Source organism: Rattus norvegicus, chromosome 18 (genome assembly GCF_036323735.1).
Source record: "Rattus norvegicus strain BN/NHsdMcwi chromosome 18, GRCr8, whole genome shotgun sequence".
In the NCBI taxonomy this organism is placed as follows: Eukaryota; Metazoa; Chordata; class Mammalia; order Rodentia; family Muridae; genus Rattus; species Rattus norvegicus.
This window is the reverse complement of record NC_086036.1, coordinates 46,951,111-46,973,107: the sequence shown is the minus strand read 5'-3', so window position 1 is coordinate 46,973,107 and position 21,997 is coordinate 46,951,111. Positions and strand designations below refer to the sequence as shown.

The 21,997-nt window shown below is 36.4% G+C and overlaps 1 protein-coding gene across 2 annotated transcripts in view; it reads right to left on the bottom strand.

Moving 5' to 3' along the window:
- Nucleotides 1-9,856: 9,856 nt before the first annotated feature.
- Prr16 (proline rich 16) overlaps nt 9,857-21,997 on the bottom strand; it is a 340,436-nt gene continuing 328,295 nt past the window's right edge. For both annotated transcript variants that reach the window (XR_010059583.1, XR_005496051.2), the window contains one exon: nt 9,857-11,083. The gene's annotated coding sequence lies outside the window, so the exon portion shown is untranslated. The remainder of the gene's footprint in view (nt 11,084-21,997) is intronic.

Sequence of the window (21,997 nt, the reverse complement as noted above, 5' to 3'; positions counted from 1 at the left end):
TGTGGGCTGGGATCAGCGAGGTTCGGTCCCCAGGTAGAAACCACTGAAGAAGTCTTATTACTAGTCTCTAATACAGGCCTTTGGGTTTTTGTTTTTGTTTTTTTGTTTTTGTTTTTGTTTTTGTTTTTTGTTGTTGTTTTTTTTTTTGCCTTCTAGTTTTATTTCCAAGTTCTAAGTAGATTGTTCTAATAAAAAGCAAGAAATTTAGGAAAAAGCCCAGTGTTTTCATACAGCATCTCAGTACCACCAAGTAAATGAAACAAATGTTTCAATCTGGAGCATTTGGAAACTTTGTAACAACGCCCACAGGCATTTTTCACAAAGGAACTGAATGCAGCCTCCTTACTGTATGGGAAATCTACACCAGAGGGATATATTGAATCATCTGCAAAGGTAAAATGTACCTTAATTCCTAGCTGAGGTTTGAATAATTAAACTGTAAAAGAGTATAATGGGGAGTTGCAAATAACAACTAGAAAGACATAATAAAAAAGGCATATATTTCTATATTTTTGTCTGCTCAATATTTTGATAAAAATATACAAATAGTAGCAATGCCTTCAGGGTTTATTTCTATATGATAGATAAATAAATAATAGATATAAAAGATAGTTGACAGATAGATAGGTAGATAGATAGATATGTAGATAGATAAGGAAGAGACAGGTGACAAACAGTGGTGATAGAGAAGTATATGAATGTAGAAAGGTTATTTCTGCTTTCAAAAACCAAATTTCTGTGATAAAGCATCATCTTATGAGACAGACAGATACACACACATCCATGGACACAAATGCACACATCTACACATGTACAGATACACACACATCCGTGCACACACATACACACACACGCACAGATACACACATCTGTGTACACACATGCACACATGCACGCACGCACACACACACACACACACACACACACACACACACACACACACACACAAATACAGGCACCCCAAAACATTGTACAATCTCACTCATGTGAAATCTGAAAATGGTAACTGTAGAAACTGAGAATCACATGTGATTTCCAGACTCTAGAATGGAGAGAAGGTGGTGCCATGGGTGAACCAGACCCACATATTGAATATTATTCATTGCCCATAGGAAATCATCTTGGTGTTCTGTTTTACAGTTATATGAGTATAATTAACAATAGAGAATATAATTAACAATTGTATATTTCAGAGAAAGGAGAGACATTCTTTTCACCACATGAAAACTATGAGGTTTCAATGATGGACAGGGTATAATTACCCTGTTGTAAGCATTACCCAATGTACAGTGAATCAACACTGCATAGTATACATCACAAATTTGTACCAGTATTACAGGTAAAAGTTGAATAAATACATTGATATAATGATTAAAGGGACAAAAGCAGAGACAGCATTAAAATGTTATTTGAGTTTTCCTACATGGTCAGTAGACAAAGGAGGCAAGAGTCATAAACAAAACGATTGCAATGTGATTTATTAACAGAAAATATGTAGCTAAAAGCCTTTAGCTGATTACCTTTAAAGAGGATCTAGGACAGTAAGTCTCAAATATGCATATGATTCTCACTGTTAGACATTCAACCCAAGGCCCTGTGCAAACTAGAGAAGTTTGTTATCATAAGGCTGTTTCCTTATGTCAGAAATGGTCTTTAAGTTAAGGAAATAAATGTGTATTATGTACCCAAGTGCATTTATATGTTAGTGCTGTTTCCATAGTTTTTTATTTATAAATATACTTATTTATTTACTTTACAACCTTATCTTCCTCTCCTTCGTTCCCTCCCTTTATCTCACTCTCCCCTTCTTCTCAGAGAAGGGCAGCCCTCCAGAGGATATCAACCAGCCTTGACATATCAAGTTGCTTTAGGATTAGGTGCTTCTTCTCTTTTTGAGCCCACTCAAGGCAGCTCAGTTCGGGGAAAGGGATCCAAAGGCAGACAACAGAATCAGAGACAGGCACTGCAACAGTTGTTAGGGGTCTTGTGAGAAGACCAAGCTGTACATCTGTTACATATATGTAGGGGGCATAGGTCCATCACATGTATACTCTGAGTTAGGTAACCCAGACTCAGGAAGGCGCACACTGTATGTACTTACTTATACATAGACCTTAGCCAAAAAGTAGGGATAACCATACTACAATCCATGAATCGAAAGAGGTTAAACAACACAGGAGGATGCTTCAATCCTCTCCTAAGGGGAAAGAGAATAGACATTAGGATGACTGGAGAGAGGGAACTGTGTGGGAGAGTTTGTGGGGAGGGTAACAGGAGGCATCAAGTGTGGGGAAGAGGGAGGGAGAGAGATTTTGAGAAGGAGAGAGAAATGAGACAGAGAACTGGGATTGAGGGTGCACCTATAAGACAAACAAGACAAGGGAATCCTCTGAGGGTGACCCTAGCTAAGATTCTTAGCAGTAGGGCATATGACCCTGAAATGTCTATCTCCTGTAACCAGGTAGAATTTCCAATGGAGGAATGGGAACAACTCACCCACAAAACTTTCAATCAAAAAATTGTCCTGCCTACAAGGTATGCAGGGATAAAGATGGAGCAGAAATTGAAGGGATTGCCAAGCAATGGCTGGCAAAACTTGAGACCCATGCCATGAGAGGGAGCCCACTCCTGACATTATTAATATTATTCTCCTATCCTTGCACACAGGAGCCTAACATAACTGTCCTCTGAGAGGCTTCACCGAGTGGCTAATGGAAACAGATGCAGAGACCCACAGTGAAACAGATTCTTAGGGAATCATATGGGAGAGGGCGAGGAAGGAATAGGGAGTCAGGTGGTCAAGGACACTGCAAGAAAACCTACAAAGAAAGCCTACAGAATTGACTAATATGGACCCAAAGGGGCTCATGCAGACTGAATCACAACCCATTGGTCTTTATATAAAGGTCAAAGAATAAAATGGCTCTCTCTGTAGATAGCATGGCTTATCAGGTGATAAATGGAGGATTCGCTCTTTTTTTTTTTTTTTTTTTTGGTTCTTTTTTTTGGAGCTGGGGATCGAACCCAGGGCCTTGCGCTTCCTAGGCAAGCGCTCTACCACTGAGCTAAATCCCCAGCCCCCGGAGGATTCGCTCTTATTTATGCTAGGTTTAGGTTAAAATGTTTTTAAAGGAGCCAGAGAGATGGCTTGGCTGCTAAGAACTCCCAATGCTTTTGCAGAGATGTGGAGTATATGCAGCTAATGTCCTACTACTGTCTATAAGTTCAACTAAAGGGAGACCTGAAAACTCTGGCCCCAATGGGCAAATGAACTCAAAAACACATATTACCCCCAACACAATATACCTAAAATAAAGAATAAAATTTTACAAATATTTTCCAAACCAAATGCATACCTGAATGCAAAGAAGATATGTATTATTTTATTTTTACTTTTAAAATTATTGATTAATTAATTTTAAATTGATTTATTTATTTACATCAAATGCTGCCCTCCCTTGGTCTTCACTACACAGAGACCCTCCCCTACTCCCACTGCCCTTCTCTGAGAGAGTCCATCCCACTCCCAAGCCTGGCACATCAAGTCTTTGCCAGACAAAGCAGCCATGTTGTAAAATGGATACCACAGTCAGGCTATAGCTTTAGGGAGAGCTCCAGTGGTTGGGGAGCTTACATGGAGACTAAACTTCTACATATTGGTTGGGAGCCTAGTTCCAGCCTGTGTGTGTTCTTTGGTTGGTAGGAGTCTCTGAGAGCTCCCAGATATTCTGAGACTCCATGTTAGTTGACCCTGTTGGTTTTCTTGTGGGGTTCCCGTTCTTTCCAGGGGACTCCCAACTCTTCCATAAGAGTTCCCAACCTCTATCCAATGTTTGGCTGTGGGTATCTGCATCTTTTTTAGTCAGATGCTGGGTGGAGCCTCTCAGAGGACAGTTATGCTAGGTTCCTGTGTGCAAGCATAATAGAGTACCATAATAGAGCATAATAATGTTAAGGATTGGTGTTCTGCCTCCCCCTCCCCTCTTCCTCCAACTTCACTCCCTCCCTCTGTCTCCTATGACTACTTTGGTCAAATATCCTTACTTGGGCCTTCCTTCTTGTTTAACCTCCTTGGGTCTGTGGGATCTATCATGACTATTCTATACTTTATGGCTAATGACACAATTTCCTGAACAGAACACCATGAGATGGCTTCGAGTTGTGGCCTTCATTGGTTGCCCATTCCTTCACTTTGCTCCCTCTTGGTTCCTTCAGTCCTTTTAGACAAGACAACTTTTGGGTAGAAAGTTTTGTGGGTTGGTGTCCTTGTCTCTTCTTTGGAGGTCCTACCTAGCTAGAGACGGCATCCTCTTCAGGTTCCATGTACCCACTGTTAGGCATCTTGGCTAAGGTCTTCTAGAATGACTTCTGAAAGATTTGCACCAGTCCCCCAACACCCCCACCCGCCCCCTGTCAGCTCCAGCAGCTACAGATGTCCATTCATTCTCCTGGTCCTCGGGTTGTCCTGTCTTTCTGTATACCTGTTCCTGCCCCAACTCCTAATGATACAATTTCCTGAACAGAACACCAATGGCTCAGCCTCTAAGAGCTACAATTGATAAATGGGACCTCATGAAAAGGAGACTGTCAATAGGAAAAACTAGCAGCCTAGAGGTTGGGAAAAGATCCTTTTACTCAAAAAAGATTAATTTATTTAAATTTGTGTCTATGTGTGCTTTGCCTGCATATATGTCCTGATGTCCTCAGAAGTCAGAAAAAGATGCTGTTAGATTATTTGTTAGAAATTATGGATGATTGTGAGCAACTATGTAGTAACAGGAATCTAATCTGATCCTCTGCAAGAGCAAGTGCTCTTAGCTCTTGAATCATCTCTCCTGTCCCCAAGTTCCTCTCCATACATTCCTGTGAATTTCTATGCACTTCCATTGAAAGTATTTGAACTTTTCTTTGGAATTTGGTAAAATACTACTGGATTCCCTGTTACTTGTCTTCTAGAAGAAGTGATGCTGACGTGTTGTTAATATGGTTGTTTACGTTTTAGTCTTAGTTTCATTTCAGATTTTATATTTTATTTGCATCCAACTTCAAACAGAAATTATTTAGAAATATATGCCACGCCAGTAAATTGTGCTTTTAATTTGCTCATTGAAATGCACAAATATTTCTGGTATGTTTAGACAAATTACTGCATGTTCTATAGAGCAAGGATCCTCTGAAGTAGGGCTGAAATGGGGAACAGTTTGTGTTCCCAGGATTTGAAAGCTTGCTTTCACCATTGTGATGGGTTGTGCTTTCAAGGATGCTTTATTTTAGGTGGTGAGACAGTGTCTTGAGTTCCATGGGTTTACTTCTTTTGACAGAGCACACTCCAGCTATAATGGATCGCTTATCACCTCCAGATCTTAGATAACTTCAAGTTCATGCAGATTGACTATAGGCACTTGCAACTGGCACAACGCTAATGAAAGTATAGTTAGAAAAGTAAATTTAAGGGGTTGAGGATTTAGCTCAGTGGTAGAGCGCTTGCCTAGCAAGCGCAAGGCCCGGGGTTCAGTCCCCAGCTCCGAAAATAAAAAAAAAGAAAAGAAAAGTAAATTTAACTCTGGAAAACGTTTTTCTGGAAACCCATAACTCATATATCTCCCTAGCGTATGCGTGCGTGTGTGCATGTGTGCATATGTGCATGTGTGCATGTGTGCGTGTGTGTGTGTGTGTGTGCTGTATACATGTGTGATCCTGCACACACACACACACACACACACACACACACACACACACACACACACACATACACACACAGAGAAACTGACAAAGAAACAAAGTCCGTGTCCATTCCCCATCATGAGCACGTGGAAGGCAGTAGCCCTCACAAAGTATCTTCCTCATTCACTTCTTTTATGCTCTTGGGCTCTCTAACACAATGTTCATCAGTCGATCAGATGGGCTGACCACTGAGCACTGGTGAGTCTCCTTTCACCTCCCCTCCCAATTCCTGGATTCTTTTGTGTGGTATTTAGTTTCCAATCTGGGTCTCATTGCCATCCTATGATCATCCCTTTAGTTGTGCCCAATCCATGTGACTGAGGCATTTGCAGACTCAGCACAAAATGTGCCTTCAACTTTAAGAGTGTACAGATGAGAGAAAGAAAGAAAAAAAAGGAAGAAAGATAAGAGAGATTAAGTTCTCTCTCTCTCTCTCTCTCTCTCTCTCTCTCTCTCTCTCTTTCTTTCTTCCAAATACTGTTGTTAATGCTGGCAACGCCTTTAATACCAGAACTAGAGTGACAGAGACGAGTGAATCTCTGTGACTTTGAGGCCAGCTTGGTCCACATAGGGAGTTCTAGGCTATCTAGGGCTACACAATGAGACCCTGTCTGAAGAGATTCATCAAAATACATGATAATAAAGAGGCAAAGGAATCACAGTTAATTAAAAAACAGTGTATTAAAGTGTATATAAGTCATGTATTAATCTCTTCTACTTACTGATATGTGAGAATATCATATTGCTGGAGTCAAATGATCCTAAGCTAACAATTTCCCTCATCCATGCCTTGGATCATCCCTAAGCTACCCTCTCCTGTGCAGTGAGAATCACTGTCATTGTTCACAGCATGAGCCACAGATGTGCCTCCTCAGGTGCCTTTCCACAGCAGGGATTAAAATGAGTGAAAAGAATCCACCAAGAGTTACCATGCACACTATCTGACTCCTTCCCATTCTTCTTCTTTGAAAAACAGTTGAAAATTTTATTTTCTCATGTTTTTACAGGATTTAATGTGATTAAAATTCTGTGTTTACCACAGAACATGATAAATGGCTACCATACTATCAATAGGATATAGACGCTTACATTGTTCTGTGCATCATTTTTCATTTTCTCAGCTTCTTTGGCACCCAGAATGTGAACTTTATCCATTATATGTCTGTGCCCAAAGTCCTATTATGTTCCATGCTGAATATTGAATGTCATACTTGTAGGTAAGTGCTCTTAAACTACGTTCCGGCCTACAAAGGCTAGTCTCTGCTACCCTAATTCCAGTTCAACTAGTTTGAACCATGAAAATTTAGCAAAATATTGTCTATTTATATAACAAAATATTGAATATTTTATGTAAGTTCATTTATAAGAAAGAATAATGTCTTCCCACCATCTATGGCTTGGAACATTTATGTTGCATATGATGTTTCTAGAAACTGTTTTGTACAGTGAGGAAAATATTCCTATTTTAAGAGTTTTATAACAGAGACTTAGAAGAAGCCTAGTACTGGAATATTGGAAGAATTACATGTCAGTTAAGTATTTTGGCAAACACCTTTAATCCCAGCACTTGGGAGGCAGAGGCAGGTGAGTCTCTGAGAGTTTGAGGTTAGCCTGGTCTACAGAGACAGGTTCAAAAACAGGTCCAGGACAGCCAGGTCTGTTCTCTTCCTCAGAGAAACCTTGTCTTGAGCAACAAGAATAAGAACAAAAACAAGAACAACAACACAACAACAATAACAAAATCCAGAGTTAGACTTGCACCAGTTTTCTGATTCCCCTAAGTAAAATGAGATCAAGATAGATTGTTCTCTTTCTGTAAGTTTAATATCTCCTTACCTATAGTTTCTCATGTCTTTATAATCCATGTCTACTGAATGAGTTTTTAGATCTTTATTAGGATGTGTAGGATAAAAATATTTCCAATGCCATTTCAAATGCTTTAGCTGAAATTGCTCCCCAGCGCCCTTTCTTTGTGAGTTCCCTTGTTTGTGGCTTGTGCTCATTCGTCTTCTTCTTGGATACCTTTGTGCACTACTTATTTTGGGAATCAAGTAGAGCCTTCATTCATGTGGGTGGGGAGGTGGTAGAAGGGAAATTTGTGTACTCTTTCCAAGAGTAAAATTGCCTACATTCGCTATTTCAGGATGTTGCTATGATTTATGGATTTTTGTGTGGTTACTACTTGTGGTGTTTATATAGTATACCTTGTTCTGTTTTCACTGAAGATACAGATAGGTTGAGTCTGGCATCCCCGGAGCTAACGGCTTCTCTTTGTGTTTCTTGCTGTTCCCTTTCCTCCACATGATTTAGCCCATTTCAGGTCATCTGACCATGATGTTGATCCTCTCTACACTACTGTGTGCCTGACTTTTTGGTGTGTTAGACTTTCAGTCACTGACTTCATATCTCTACTCAGTATTCACTTTTCCTACTGGATATATTGCCCCTGCATAACTTATATTTTTCATCGTGGAACTTACACAGTTACAATTTTTTTTGTTAACCAGTGAAACTAAATGTTGTAGGAAATTCTGTCCAACATGTTATATCCCGTCAAAATATTTCTATATTTTTCTCCTTATCTTCTTGTTTTTACATCTCAATACAGTACATATAAGAAACACCTAGTAAATAAAGGAATTGTCTTCTACAAAGAGCAGGATTTGGGCCAGTACAGTGAGAATTTGTTTGTTCTCTATGTACTTGTCTCTGAAAATGAAGTCTGAAGAGGAGATTAATATTATCCATTTGGTTCTTTGTGATTTGAAAAGAATCTAATATTAATACTTTTATGTGGGCACCAAAGGTGGCTCTATAGATCTTGTAAAAGATGTACAGAACTGTGAATTAAAATGTGAAGAGAAGTTTAAAATTTCAATATGAAGAGAGAGAGGGATTAACAGAGGAGTAAACTGTAGTAGAAAATAAATGAACTATCCAAAGGGAAAAATTGAAATAAAAGATTTTAGACATGCCCACCCCTGGTTTGGCTACCCACATTCTGCCTCATTCTAATTTACTTTATAAATTCCTAGGAGAATTATTCTGTTGATGAGGAAAATGCTCATTTCATGTCGTAGTAAATCTTACAGAAGTTTTTAGACAGTGCATTATAGATAGTGCTGCTTATGGCAGATCGTGTTTACAAACAGAGACCCATGATTACAGCTAGTCATTATTGATGAAATTCCCTGCTAGATGGGAAAAGCTGACTTCCTGTATATGATTTCAAGTACCTTACAGTTTGAAGCAATTTCCAAGATTTTAAAAGACAGGAATGAATCCAGACTCTCATCTATTAGTGCTTAACGACTCACAGAAATGCAATTGGATTTCGAGATGTATTATTTTTCAGGATTGTTGTCTTAAGTTTCAGAGGTTCAAATGTTGCATTGTAAACATATTTTTATTATGTTACTGGATATTGGAAGTACGAAGATAGATCATAGAAAAATCAGCCAAGCTTTCTGCGTAGGACAATCTGACAAGACATTGGTATCAGGCTAATTTTTATGAATTAAGCCAAGAACCCATTCCTTTAAAACATTCCTGTTAAAAACAATATACTAGAATATACATCACACTCTTTACTGCTGGCAGCAGCATTCGCCAACACTGGTCAGTGGAGAAGACATAAGTGTAGATGATCATTTGTGAGCACTAAGTAAACCTTTGTTGATTGAAAGGTTCATGTTTCCTCCCATCTGATTTCCTAATCAATTTTAAGTATAATTATTGATGTCGAAAACATATGTCTGTTGGAGGGGGAAATAAGGGTTCATTAACTGTGATTAATGACCTAAGGGTCTAAATCGAACTTAATCTCTAGGAAAAAGACAAGAAAAATCTTTACTGTTATAAGGTCTGAACCTTGTTTTCCAGCAACGTTGTTGTATGGATAAGAATTCCTGATACAGTTATAATGATGTTAAATAAATAGCCCTTTACAAGAATGAGATGGTGCAAAAGTGTGTCATCTTCTTGGCTTTTAGAAAAGAGAGCATACTTTTATACTATAAACATTTGAAATTTCAGTCTATCTTTAATTCTTAATTATGCAAAAAGTCTTAGTCAAAGGAAAGAAGGAACTTTCAGGTAAAAAAAACTAAATTAAATAAACAACCACAGCTTCTACAAACAACACATTTATTTAGAAAAATAAACTGAAAATGTTTGTTCATCTGGTACATTTTCCCATGAAACAGAGAGAGAAATGGATATAAAAATTATTATATGTCAAATACAAATTACAATGACCTTTCAAATTAACAGAACAAATTGAATTAAGCATCAATGTTTAGTTTGCAGTTTACTACGTTCAACTTCTTAATATTAATATAATGATATAAAAACCCTTTTGATATAATTCTCACTCATTCAACCACCATGATGCTTTCTTTGTACAGTTTGTTTCAGAAACACTCCATTTCTTTGAAGAACTGGTATTCTTGTTTGGTTTTGTTTTTTAATCAGAGAAAGAGAAATCACTATCATGAGAATTCTCCAGGAATTTTTTTTGGATGCCTGCAAGAAACTGCTTCTTGTGGTCTCACAACTGGTGGCATCATCTGTGCAAATAACAAAACACTTCGTTACCCTGAATGGAAGCGACTGTGCAAATATCAGAAGTTCACGGAGAAGTAATCGGTGGGAACCGACCTCCTCTCTCAACAAATATGAGGCGAAGAATGTAACACTGTAACTTTCAAACAAATGGTGCCAATGCTATTTCTGTCCATTATGGCTTTGAGGGCACATGTGCCGCAGACATCTACCTCTCTGCAAACAGCAACATTCTTCTTAATCCCAGTCATGCCATGTTCTGGCCAGTTCAGTTTTTGGTTTTGTTTAAATGTGTTGGAATGAAGAGTAATTCTGATTTGAGATACCTCTTGTCTCTAAATTTCCACATTTTAAAATGATAAATCAATGTATAATTTAGTAACTTCACTGATGAGGTGTTTTGTTTTATTTTGCTTTCTGGACAGGCTGATATCCGGGAATTCTGATTTTCCATAATGAAATAAGATTGATTTTGTTTACATGTTGACTTTAAAAACTTAGTCCTTGTCATCTGTTTGTTATATCTTCTTGATAATTTGTTAGTGAAGATATTTAAGGCTGTGGCATTTTCTGCCTCCATGGCTCTGTGCGTGACTGTCAGGCTAGAAGCAGTGATTTTATGGGATCATTTCATTGGTCATTTGTGCTCCAAAGGAAGAGTTAGCTTCTTTGACAAGGTCAGGCTCCTGGTTCCATTAAAATTAGATCTGCCCTTATGAGGTCAAGGAACAATTTGAAGTAGGGAAAATGAATCCACATGCCTCTAAATAAAGGTATTTCTTCCAAGCTGACAAAGCTGTGGGGAAGAAGAAAACAAAAGACAGGCAATCATTACAAAATCATTTCAAACAGTAAGTATAATTTAAGAGAAACACATTATAAATGCATTAAGAATTAGAAATATGTATTACTTTAGTAGACTACATAATTATAAATTCTTTGAATTATCAATCATTTAAGTATTACATACATGAAAATTACTGTTTAAAAGCATCACTTCAAAACTTAATTATCATGTCAACACTAGAATGATTAAGTAAATCATTTTCAAATAAAAGATTTCTTATCTGTTTTGAACTTCATGTAACTTTACTCACTTATAAAGGTTTCACATTCTCAACATATTTCTTTTTTTCTTTTTTTTTTTTTTGGTTCTTTTTTTCGGAGCTGGGGACCGAACCCAGGGCCTTGCGCTTCCTAGGTAAGCGCTCTACCACTGAGCTAAATCCCCAGCATTTCTTAAAGACCCTGAAGAGAAACATTTTAATGTATTGCATTGATACACTTATAATGATATTTTATTTTGAGCAATAAGCAAATTTGTACTTTTAAAACACTTAACGATATAAAAAATGTACAATTTCATGCAATTCATGTACTTTAAAAATATTAGCAGATTGGCCAAAATATAACTTTTTCTTCTATGAAGTAGATTTTTCTACTTCATAGGTATTTTCTACAGGTATTTACAGTGCTTAAAATTAAACATTTTGAAAGAACATATATCCATTTTTAATTTATAATTACATTTATGGGGAAGCAAATTTAAAGTAGGCATGACCACAATTTTCAACCTCCAAAACATTTAATGTTACTTGATAGGGTCTGTTTTCTTCTGTCACAGTTATGACATAGTAGAAAATACTTGCAACTTCAGATGCAGAAAAATGCCGCAAAATTGGACATGATTGATTGATTTTAATAGAGATGAGGTACTGTTTTCAAGTTGAACTTTAAAAATAGTGTTACAATTTATTTTCTCAGAACTTCATAAAAATGTATCTATCAACTTTGCCCAACTCCTTCCAGACCCTCCTCACGGAGATTCTAACCTATGGTGGTTTGAATGAGAATGGCCCCCATATGCTCATATGAATGCTTGGTCCCCAGTCGATGGAAATATGTGGGAAGGATTAGGAAGTGTGGCCTTGTTGGAAGAGATGAGAGACTAGGAGTGGACCTTTTAGGTTGCAAAATCTGACATCATTTCCAATTAGCTCTCTCTGCCTTACATTGTGAATCAACATGTAAACTTTCCGTTACTGCTCTAGCACCATAACTGCTTGCTTTTTACAGTACTCTCATGATGGCCATGGGCTCACCCTCTGAAACTGAAACTCCCTCAATAGACTCTGTCTTCTAGAGGTTTCTTTGGTAGTGTCTTATAACAGCAGCAGAAAAGTAAGATAACACCCAGTCAAGTGTGTTTTAGATCTTCTTAACCCTTTGCCTTAAAACATTTTATTAGAAAGCAGGGTAACTCAAGAGTGTATTGAGGGCTGTAGTCTACACACACAAACAAAAGATGGAATAATTTGTTCTTCTGTAGCAAGATAGGAACTATGCTACTAGTTTAATTCCCTGATATTATTCTACTACTAGAAAAAATGATTTTGAAATTAAAATTCATAGGAATAAAAATAAACTATCCAAATAATGTTTTATTCCAATTTGGAGATTAAATTTCAAGGATCAACAAATATAATCTGAGTTGTGCAACTTTGTTCAAGCTTCTCATTAAAGACATCCTATGCAAGGAACAAAAAGCTCTTTAATCAAAGAGCTGTTTCAGAAAGCAAGAGTACATCTGTGTGAGAGTGGAGAACACTCCTGAATATCATGTAGATCTGCCTGTCTATTCCATTTTTATATTATCTGGGTTTATGAGCTTCTATGTATACAAAGAAAACCACCATTAGCTGTTAAAAATTCATAAGTAATAGTTCTACAATAATTAATAGTTTGATTTTCTGTTACATTAAAATTACATGAAATGTACTCAAATTCAAATTATTATAAAATCATGGATATAAAATTTATATATTTTGAAAAAGAAACAAATCAGATGTTCCCGTTATATTTTCATGGATCTCTAATTTAGGAGAGTCTAAAACCTTTTAGAATTACTTATTAGCAATTTCTTAAGTAGTATAGTCAATCAAGTCATTATTTTTACATTAATTCACAATATTTTCTTCTAATACACAACCTCTACTACATACTGATTAAGAATCATGAATATTGCAGAAGAAACTTCTGTGCCCACCATCCCCATGACAATAATTACTTGAAGGTAAAAAGACTCTCAGTAAGATTCATGCTACTCAGATACAGTAGAGAACTGCCTTTCTGGCCTCAGTGAGAGAAGATGCACCTAACCCTCGAGATACTGGAGGCCCCAGGGAGTGGAAAGATCTTGTGGGGTGGGAGACATCCTCTTGAAGACAGGGAAGGAGGAATGGGATGAAGAACTGTCAGAGGCTGGAACAGGAGGGTGATGACGACTGGATTGTAAAAAAAAAGATTAAAGAATAAAAAAATAAAAACATATTTATCTGATATTGATTTAAAATTTTGTACAATCAAAAATGGCCCTCTCTAACAGTACCTAATAAATGAATTAAAAATTACAAAATAAAAAAGATTTGTGCCACTATGTGAAAAGAAGGATGAAGCCAGCATCATGAGCCAATAAAAGGAATTAGATATATCTATTAATATAAGAAAACTTATTAGAATTATCATAATTGATTATATTATTACTAGAAGTTGCTTTATTGATGGCATTTGTATACATGATGTCAGAATTTGATATGGAATGGACAGGGAAGAATGGCATGATGGGTAGGAAAGGTGCTGAGTGGAGTGTGGAAGGAGTTGGAAGGGAGGGAGTCAGAGGTTAGTTGGGTAAAAACATATTTTATTCATCTATTAAATATTCCAATAATAAAAAACAAAAATTAAAAATAAAAGGAAACATTTGAACGGAGATTCAGAGATATTTCAGAATATACAGAAATAATAAATAGTTGGGAAATAAATATATCTGATGCAGAAGTAAGGTCAAAGGCATGGAAGGAAGAAGATGTTTGATGCATTCAGTACTTTGTAGAACAAGGTAGAACTTTTCACCTTAAATCATGCTAATAAAGATGTAAGGGAATAAAGACAAAAATGTTTGTAGAGTTAGCAGGGTCCAGGCTGCCCCTTTTAAAATACATTTAAAATTGTGTGTGTGTGTATGCGCGCATGTGTGTGTGTGTGTGTGCGTGCACACACATTCACATATTACAGCAGTAATAGAACACACTGAAGGAGAGAATGGCTGGCAGAGGTGGAGGAGAGAAAGTATGTGTTGCAGCTGTTTTATCCAAAGAAGCAAAGACTCCGGTTAAAGGCTCTCAGAAGTCACTACTGTTCCAGTGGGTTTCATGGTGATAAATTGAGAGGAGGAAAACAACCCACTCCTTCACACTGAGTTAAGAGATATTTTGCTTAGTTGCCTAAAGAGGAGAACTAACGTGGTTCTGAGACTTTCATATTTCCACCATTTGGGAGGAAACTTACAGAAGCGCATGTGTGCTTTTCAGTTCTCACTAGTGATGAACTGAAAGCCAAAAACTGAAAGCAATAAAATAAAACACAATAAAATAAAATACCCAACCATCAAACCCATCACATATTGCAATTGCTAATTGACTTCTGAGATGGGTTATTAAAGGATATATTTCTGTTATCCTAAATTCTGAAGTTAGATATTCACACTGCTGGCTTCGAGGGATTAGGCATTCTGCTGTCATGTTCAACTCATTAGTATCAGGCTCAAGCATTTGTCTCACTGGAGAAAAGCCCCAAACACTTTTGAGGTCCAATTTTCCAATTTGTTTATGTCATAGACCTTTGTTATTACAGATTTTCAAGATACATGATATTTAAAAGTTTTTCTCTATACATATTTGGTTGTTTGCTTCAGATATAAAGGCAAGTAATGATGGCTGTTTGCATGATGACATGTAAAATAAGTTTGCTAAAGTTTGAAATAATGAAAAAATATAATTACATTAATTATACAAAATTACATTAATTACATTAATTACAAAAGCAGTTGTAACCCAAACTGAGCTAAGACACCCATGCTCTTTGCCTAGTTATGGCGCTCAGGCAATTAATCACTACATTCTTTTTAGAAAGTGTTTCCTTAAAAAACAATTAAGATTTTGAAGATCTCAGAAGATGGAAAGATCTCCCATGCTCATGGATTGGAAGGATTAATATAGTAAAAATGGCCGTTTTACCAAAAGCGATCTACAGATTCAATAAAATCCCCATCAAAATTCCAATCCAATTCTTCATAGAGTTAGACAGAAAAATTTGCAAATTCATCTGGAATAACAAAAATAACCAAGATAGCTAAAACTATCTTCAACAATAAAAGGACTTCTAGGGGAATCATCATCCTTGAACTCAAGCAGTATTACAGAGCAATAGTGATAAAAACTGCATGGTATTGGTACAGAGACAGTCAGACAAGTGGAATAGAATTGAAGACCCAGAAATGAACCCACACACTTATGGTCACTTGATGTTTGACGAAGGAGCCAAAACCATCCAATGGAAAAAAGATAGCACTTTCAGCAAATGGTACAGGATCAACTGGAGGTCATCATGTAGAAGAAGGCAAATCGATCCATTCTTATCGCCCTGTACAAAGCTTAAGTCCAAGTGGATCAAGGACCTCCACATTAAGCCAGATACACTCAAACTAATAGAAGAAAAAGTGGGGAAGAATCTCGAACACATGGGCACGGGAGAAAATTTCCAGAACAAAACACCAATGGCTTATGCTCTAAGATCAAGAATGGACAAGTGGGATCTCATAAAGTTACAAAGCTTCTGTAAGGAAAAGGACACTGTTGTTAGGCAAAACGGCAACCAACAGATTGGGAAAAGATCTTTACCAATCCTACAACTGATAGAGGGCTTATATCTCAAATATACGAAGAACTCACGAAGTTAGACTGCAGGGAGACAAATAACCATATTAAAAATGGGGTTCAGAGCTAAACAAAGAATTCATAGCTGAGGAATGCCGAATGGCTGAGAAACACCTAAAGAAATGTTCAACATCTTTAGTCATAAGGTAAATGCAAATCAAAACATCCCTGAGATTTCACCTCACACCTAAGATCAAAAACTCAGGTGACAGCAAATGCTGGCGAGGATGTGGAGAAAGAGGAACACTCCTCCATTGTTGGTGGGATTGCAGACTGGTACAACCATTCTGAAATCAGTCTGGAGGTTCCTCAGAAAATTGGACATTTAACTACCTGAGGACTCAGCTATACCTCTCTTGGGCATATACCCAAAAGATGCTCCAACATACAACAAAGACAAATGCTCCACTATGTTCATAGCAGCCTTATTTATAATAGCCAGAACCTGGAAAGAACCTAGATGCCCTTCAACAGAGGAATGGATACAGACAATGTGGTACATCTACACAATGGAATATTACTCAGCTATCAAACACAATGAGTTCATGAACTTCATAGGTAAATGGATGGAACTAGAAAATACCATCCTGAGTGAGGTAACCCAATCACAGAAAAACACACATGGTTTGCACTCATCAATAAGTGGATATTAGCCCAAATGATCGAATTATGCCAGATACACAGACCACATGGAACTCAAGAAGGATGATCAAAATTCAGATTCTTCACTCCTTCTTTAAAAGGGGAACAAGAATACCCATGGCAGGGAATAGGAAGACAAAGTTTAGAACAGAGACTGAAGTAACAGCCATTCAGAGCCTGCTCCACATGTGGCCCATACATGTACAGCCACCAAACTAGATAAGATGGATGAAGCAAAGAAGTGCAGGCTGACAGGAACCGTATATAGATCTCATCTGAGAGACACAGCCAGAATATGGCAAATACACAGGCGAATGCCAGCAGCAAACCACTGAACTGAGAATGGGACCCCTGTTGAAGGAATCAGAGAAAGGACTAAAAGAGCTGAAGAGGCTTGAAACCCCATATGAACAACAATGCCAACCAACCAGAGCTTCCAGGGACTAAGCCGCTACCCAAAGACTGTACATGGACTGACCCTGGGCTCCAACTGCATAGGTAACAATGAATAGCCTAATAGGGGCACCAGTGGAAGGAGAAGCCCTTGGTTCTGTCAAGGTCAGACCCCCTGTGCATGAGATTTTTGGGGGGAGGGTGGTAATATCGTGTGTTTGGGGAGGAGAACACCCATGTAGAAGAGAAGCGGGATGGTTAGGGGGATCTTGGCTTGGAAACCAGGAAAGGGAATAGTATTTGAAATGTAAATAAGAAATAGCCAATTTAATAAAGATGGAAGAAAAAAAGATTTTCTTCGATTTTCAGATGAAGTTGGTTTAAGTTTTTAAGTGCTTCAAAGCTTTCTCACACTTGTAATTTTTTATTTTGAAGATCCAAATAGAAGATGCAAAGTGTGAACTATGCTAGTTATTTGACACATTGGGTCATTAGATACCAAATCAATTAATGTATGTAAGTGGTGTTTTAAATGCCTGAATAGTTCTTCTATGCAGTAAGTGTAGCACAGTTTTAATAAGGTCCAAGACAACAGGAATATGAAGCAAGAACTTAAAATACACACGAGATTTTCTAAATAGAAATGCCTCACATTTTCACATTTTCCTGGAGCTTACCAAGTCCTTAACAATTTTCCTCACAATCTGTACAGATTTTGAAATTATTTAAAATTTTATCTATTATTTTTTATAAAATAAATCTTTATGTTGATAAACATTTTAATAAATGATAATATATGTATGAACAACATAAAATACATTTAACTGTGAGTCAACATGTTATTTAGCTAATATCATAAAAGACAGAAAGATTAAAAACACCAAGAACTTTTCCCTTAGAGGAATTGTCTGTAACTTTTAAAGTAACTCAGACAAGTTATCACTGAAAAAGAAAATGCCTACTAAGAGCTACAGACTATGCTAATTGTGGATATTATAATGACAAAAAGCAAATTTCTGATTGATTGTATCCTAAATGCACTGAAACACTTGACCCTTTGCTATCCATTAACCTATGCATCAGATTTCTTAAGTTTTCTAAGTAGGGGAAATTCTGGCTACAAGAGATTGAATCCAGGTCTGTCCTACAGTTTACCAAGTCTATGACTCCCACCCAATTCATTTGGTCTTGATACTGCACATTTGCACGGCTAGGACAGAAATAAAGTATATAATATATAAATAAATGTTTATAAAGATTAAAATATTAATTCTAAAATATTTATTGCAAAAGCATTTGTTAATTTATAGTTTGACTTCTTAAGAACTTATGTTTATTTTATTTGTTAGGAATCTAAATAGATGGTCAGAGCTTTGAAAATCACTGAATGAATGCTCTGTACTTTGCTGTATGGAAAGTCTTTTTGCATGTTTATGACTGTTGTTTCATTGAAATGATTATTTGCTAGACTATCCTAATAATCTTCTAAAGTATGCCCACTGGGGCATTCATTGAGCTCTTAATATGTACTCTGGCTCAGAGGAAGTGAAATTTAAAAATTATATACAATGAATACAGAATAATCAGTAAAATAAGCATATCTGATACTAAGTAGTTATATCAGACACATGGCTTTTTATTATTTAGACTTTCTTTAATTGTATTAGTTTCTATATAGGCATAATTAAAATGTCATCTTATATTTATTTCTTGTTCACAGCTTTCACAATAATTTGGACATTTAAAAACATGTTTCATAAATGTTTGATGGTATCATAAAATTTCATTGAATTTTCAATTATTCTAATGTATAGCCATTAGCTTTTCTTTCTTTCTTACTGGTTTTAAAAGATATGAATCATTTATGTTAATAATATTGTTTAAGAATATTGAAAAGTGTCTTTTTTTCAGAAAAAGAGATTTTTTTACTCTTGTCTTATATCATTTATGTTTCTAGCACATTGGAGAATAGTATAAATAATTTAAAACATCTTCTATAAGCATCTTGTGCTTTAGGTTAGTGGAAAAGTTTAACTAATATACTAGTTCAAATGTTTCTTGAAACAAGTTTGGTAATTTTAATTTTTATGATGTATTCTATCTGTTTAAATTAGGGTTATATTCAAATTTTAACCATTATTATTTTAACCATTCCTTTTTATTAATTCTATGAGAATTGCATACATGTTTTGCTCAAATTCACTTCCTAACTCCTCCTAGATCCAACCCTTACCTCCATACTCACCAAATTATGAGCAATCTTTTTCTTCCATTTCATTTTTAAGTCCATGGAGTCTAATCTGTGACTATTAGGTACAGAGTTTGACTGTACTGTAGTCTACTTATCAGGTGTCACACCATTATAGATAACTACTCTGCCTTCCTCAAGAGAAGATCAAATACCAAGAGCTTCTCAGCTAATGCTGTCCTTCATGCCATTTCCCCAACTCCATGCTGAGAAATTGTCTGGTTTTTGCTTGTACGGGACTTTTGGGTTATGTCATAACTGCTTCAAGTTCATACATGCAAGTGTCTTGTTATCTAGTAATTATGGGTTCCTTCATATGTTCACTACCTCTAACACTTTGTTTCCAGATTATCTTCCTTGAAGATTCTTAAATCTTGGGGAATGGAGTATGACATAGATGTTGCATTTAGGGCCAAACATTCCATAGACTCTTATTGGCCGGGGAATGTGCATTGGCCAATTGAAAAAGTTAATTACAAATAGTAGTAAGAAGATTAAACTAGTGTAGCTCCAAACTATTCATGATTTCCACTTTGTCAATTAGTTGTTTAATGGAGAGCTAGTGAGTCTCTAGCCTAGAAGAGAGTTGTATCATTTGATTGTTGAAGTCCCAGTACTATTTAGTCACATGCTTTGTTATTGTTTTACAATTTCTTAAAAACAAGACAAAGCAGGATGACACTGTAAAGTGTAGCACTTTTAATATACTTGTACTTGAATGGTCACTTGAATACATATTCGGAACTTTTAAATGTAAACATTCATCCAAGTGTTTTGGGGCTTATAGTTAGGTACATGGGGTACCTCTAGAAGGAGCATAATAAAGGTAGCTTTACTGTACAACTGTTGCACCTGTGTATGTCAGCATGCTTCCACTGATTCTACTGTATCATTTTACTCTGACTGAAATAAAAGAGTTTGATAAGAGAGAAGTTAAAATAACTGCAACAATTCAACGCTTTAGGAAATGTTAATAAAGATATGTAAACCTTTTGACAGAGTAAATTCTGCAGAAGGTGCTTGATTGCAGAACTCCCAAATTTTCTACAATATGAATATTGAACCTGATCATTGAAAGGAAAATATCACCAATTGAAAAACAAAATAGCCTCCAATGAATATTCCACATAAAGAAATAAAGGATCCCTGCACAATTTTTATATACTATATGCCATTTTCATATTTATCACGTTAGATATTTTGCCCTTATCCCTGTGCTGTTCTGTCCCAAATTAAGTTTGCTTTGGGTATTATATGCACATATATATTGCATCTCAAACAATAATAAATTAGGAAATTACATTTTGAATGACCTTCTGTGTAATATCCATTTTTGTTAAGTATTTCCTTCAGAAAGCATTTGATTTCATGCTCTATCGCCCACAGATGTGAGAAAAACACCTTAATATGTTTACTTTAAATTGAACAAAATTGTACTGATAAATCTGGCAGAATGTTCTTGGTTGACACAAGTAATTTCTTCTTATGAATTAACAGTGTCACTTAAATAACATTTGATGCTCTGAAGGACATTTTGCCTCCTTGCTCCCAGGAGCAATGTCACAGCATTCCCTTAGGATGTTTCACTTGTTAGCAAGTCAAGCTAATGAACTCAAGTTAGTGTTTCATATATTGAGGATATTTAATAAGTGACAGAATATAAGTTTAAAGAGATGTTGATGGCTTTAAGAAATAAAGTAATGTATAAGATAGTGATATTCCATGATCCTTCAACTTATTAGAGCTAGTGCACAGAGAGCAGCATTTGGAATCATTGAGCTTTCACTCCCATGTTCAAGCATCTTTGGTACAGGAAGGTACTCTGCGTGCTACAGAAGGAACACAAATACCTATGCAACTACGAAAACCTCGATCTACAATGCTGTCCTTCCTGCAAGATATGCTAATGCAATGATGGCCCAAACTTTGTGGGAGTGTCCATTCAAATATTTGATTTGACTTAAGCTCACTCCAAGAGATAGAACCCATTCCCAGCAGTGCTTGGATGACCAGGAACCTGAGACTAGGTATCTCAGAGCCCTAGGGTAACACCAAATTCTATTTTTTAAAAAAATATATGTAAAAATAAAATGACTCCTAAAGATATTCTTCTATACTAATAAATCAGTTCCTTTCTCAGCCACCACGAGAAAAGCTTCCTCATGCAGCAGATGGGAACAAACACAGAGATCCACAGCTGGACTACTCAGAGAGTGAAAGACATTATAACACACAGCCGTAAAGGGGATAGATCCATCAAATGCCTTCATCTCAGGGATCAGGAAACACTTCACTTGGAGCAGAAGTGGTGGTATTCCCCATGTTTTCAGGTGTCTCAGCACTCCTGAGAGAGCAACTTTTTCCCAGTGGGATCTGTGTACAGAAAGCTGTGGCACAGGGCATAGGCAGAAACCCCTTTTATTTTTCAAACATTTAAATATCAAAGACAGGTAACTCTATCTTTAAACTATATCATGTAAGACAGATGATATTTTAATTTATAAAGTTTTCAATATGTGGCCATTTTTATTTTCCTTATTAAAATTAATGAGAATAATGATTTGATATATGATATGTTGAGAAGTTGTTATGCCTATTTTATATGTTCTTTTCTATGGTTAGGCTTGAATGGAAAACCAGAGAAAATAATATG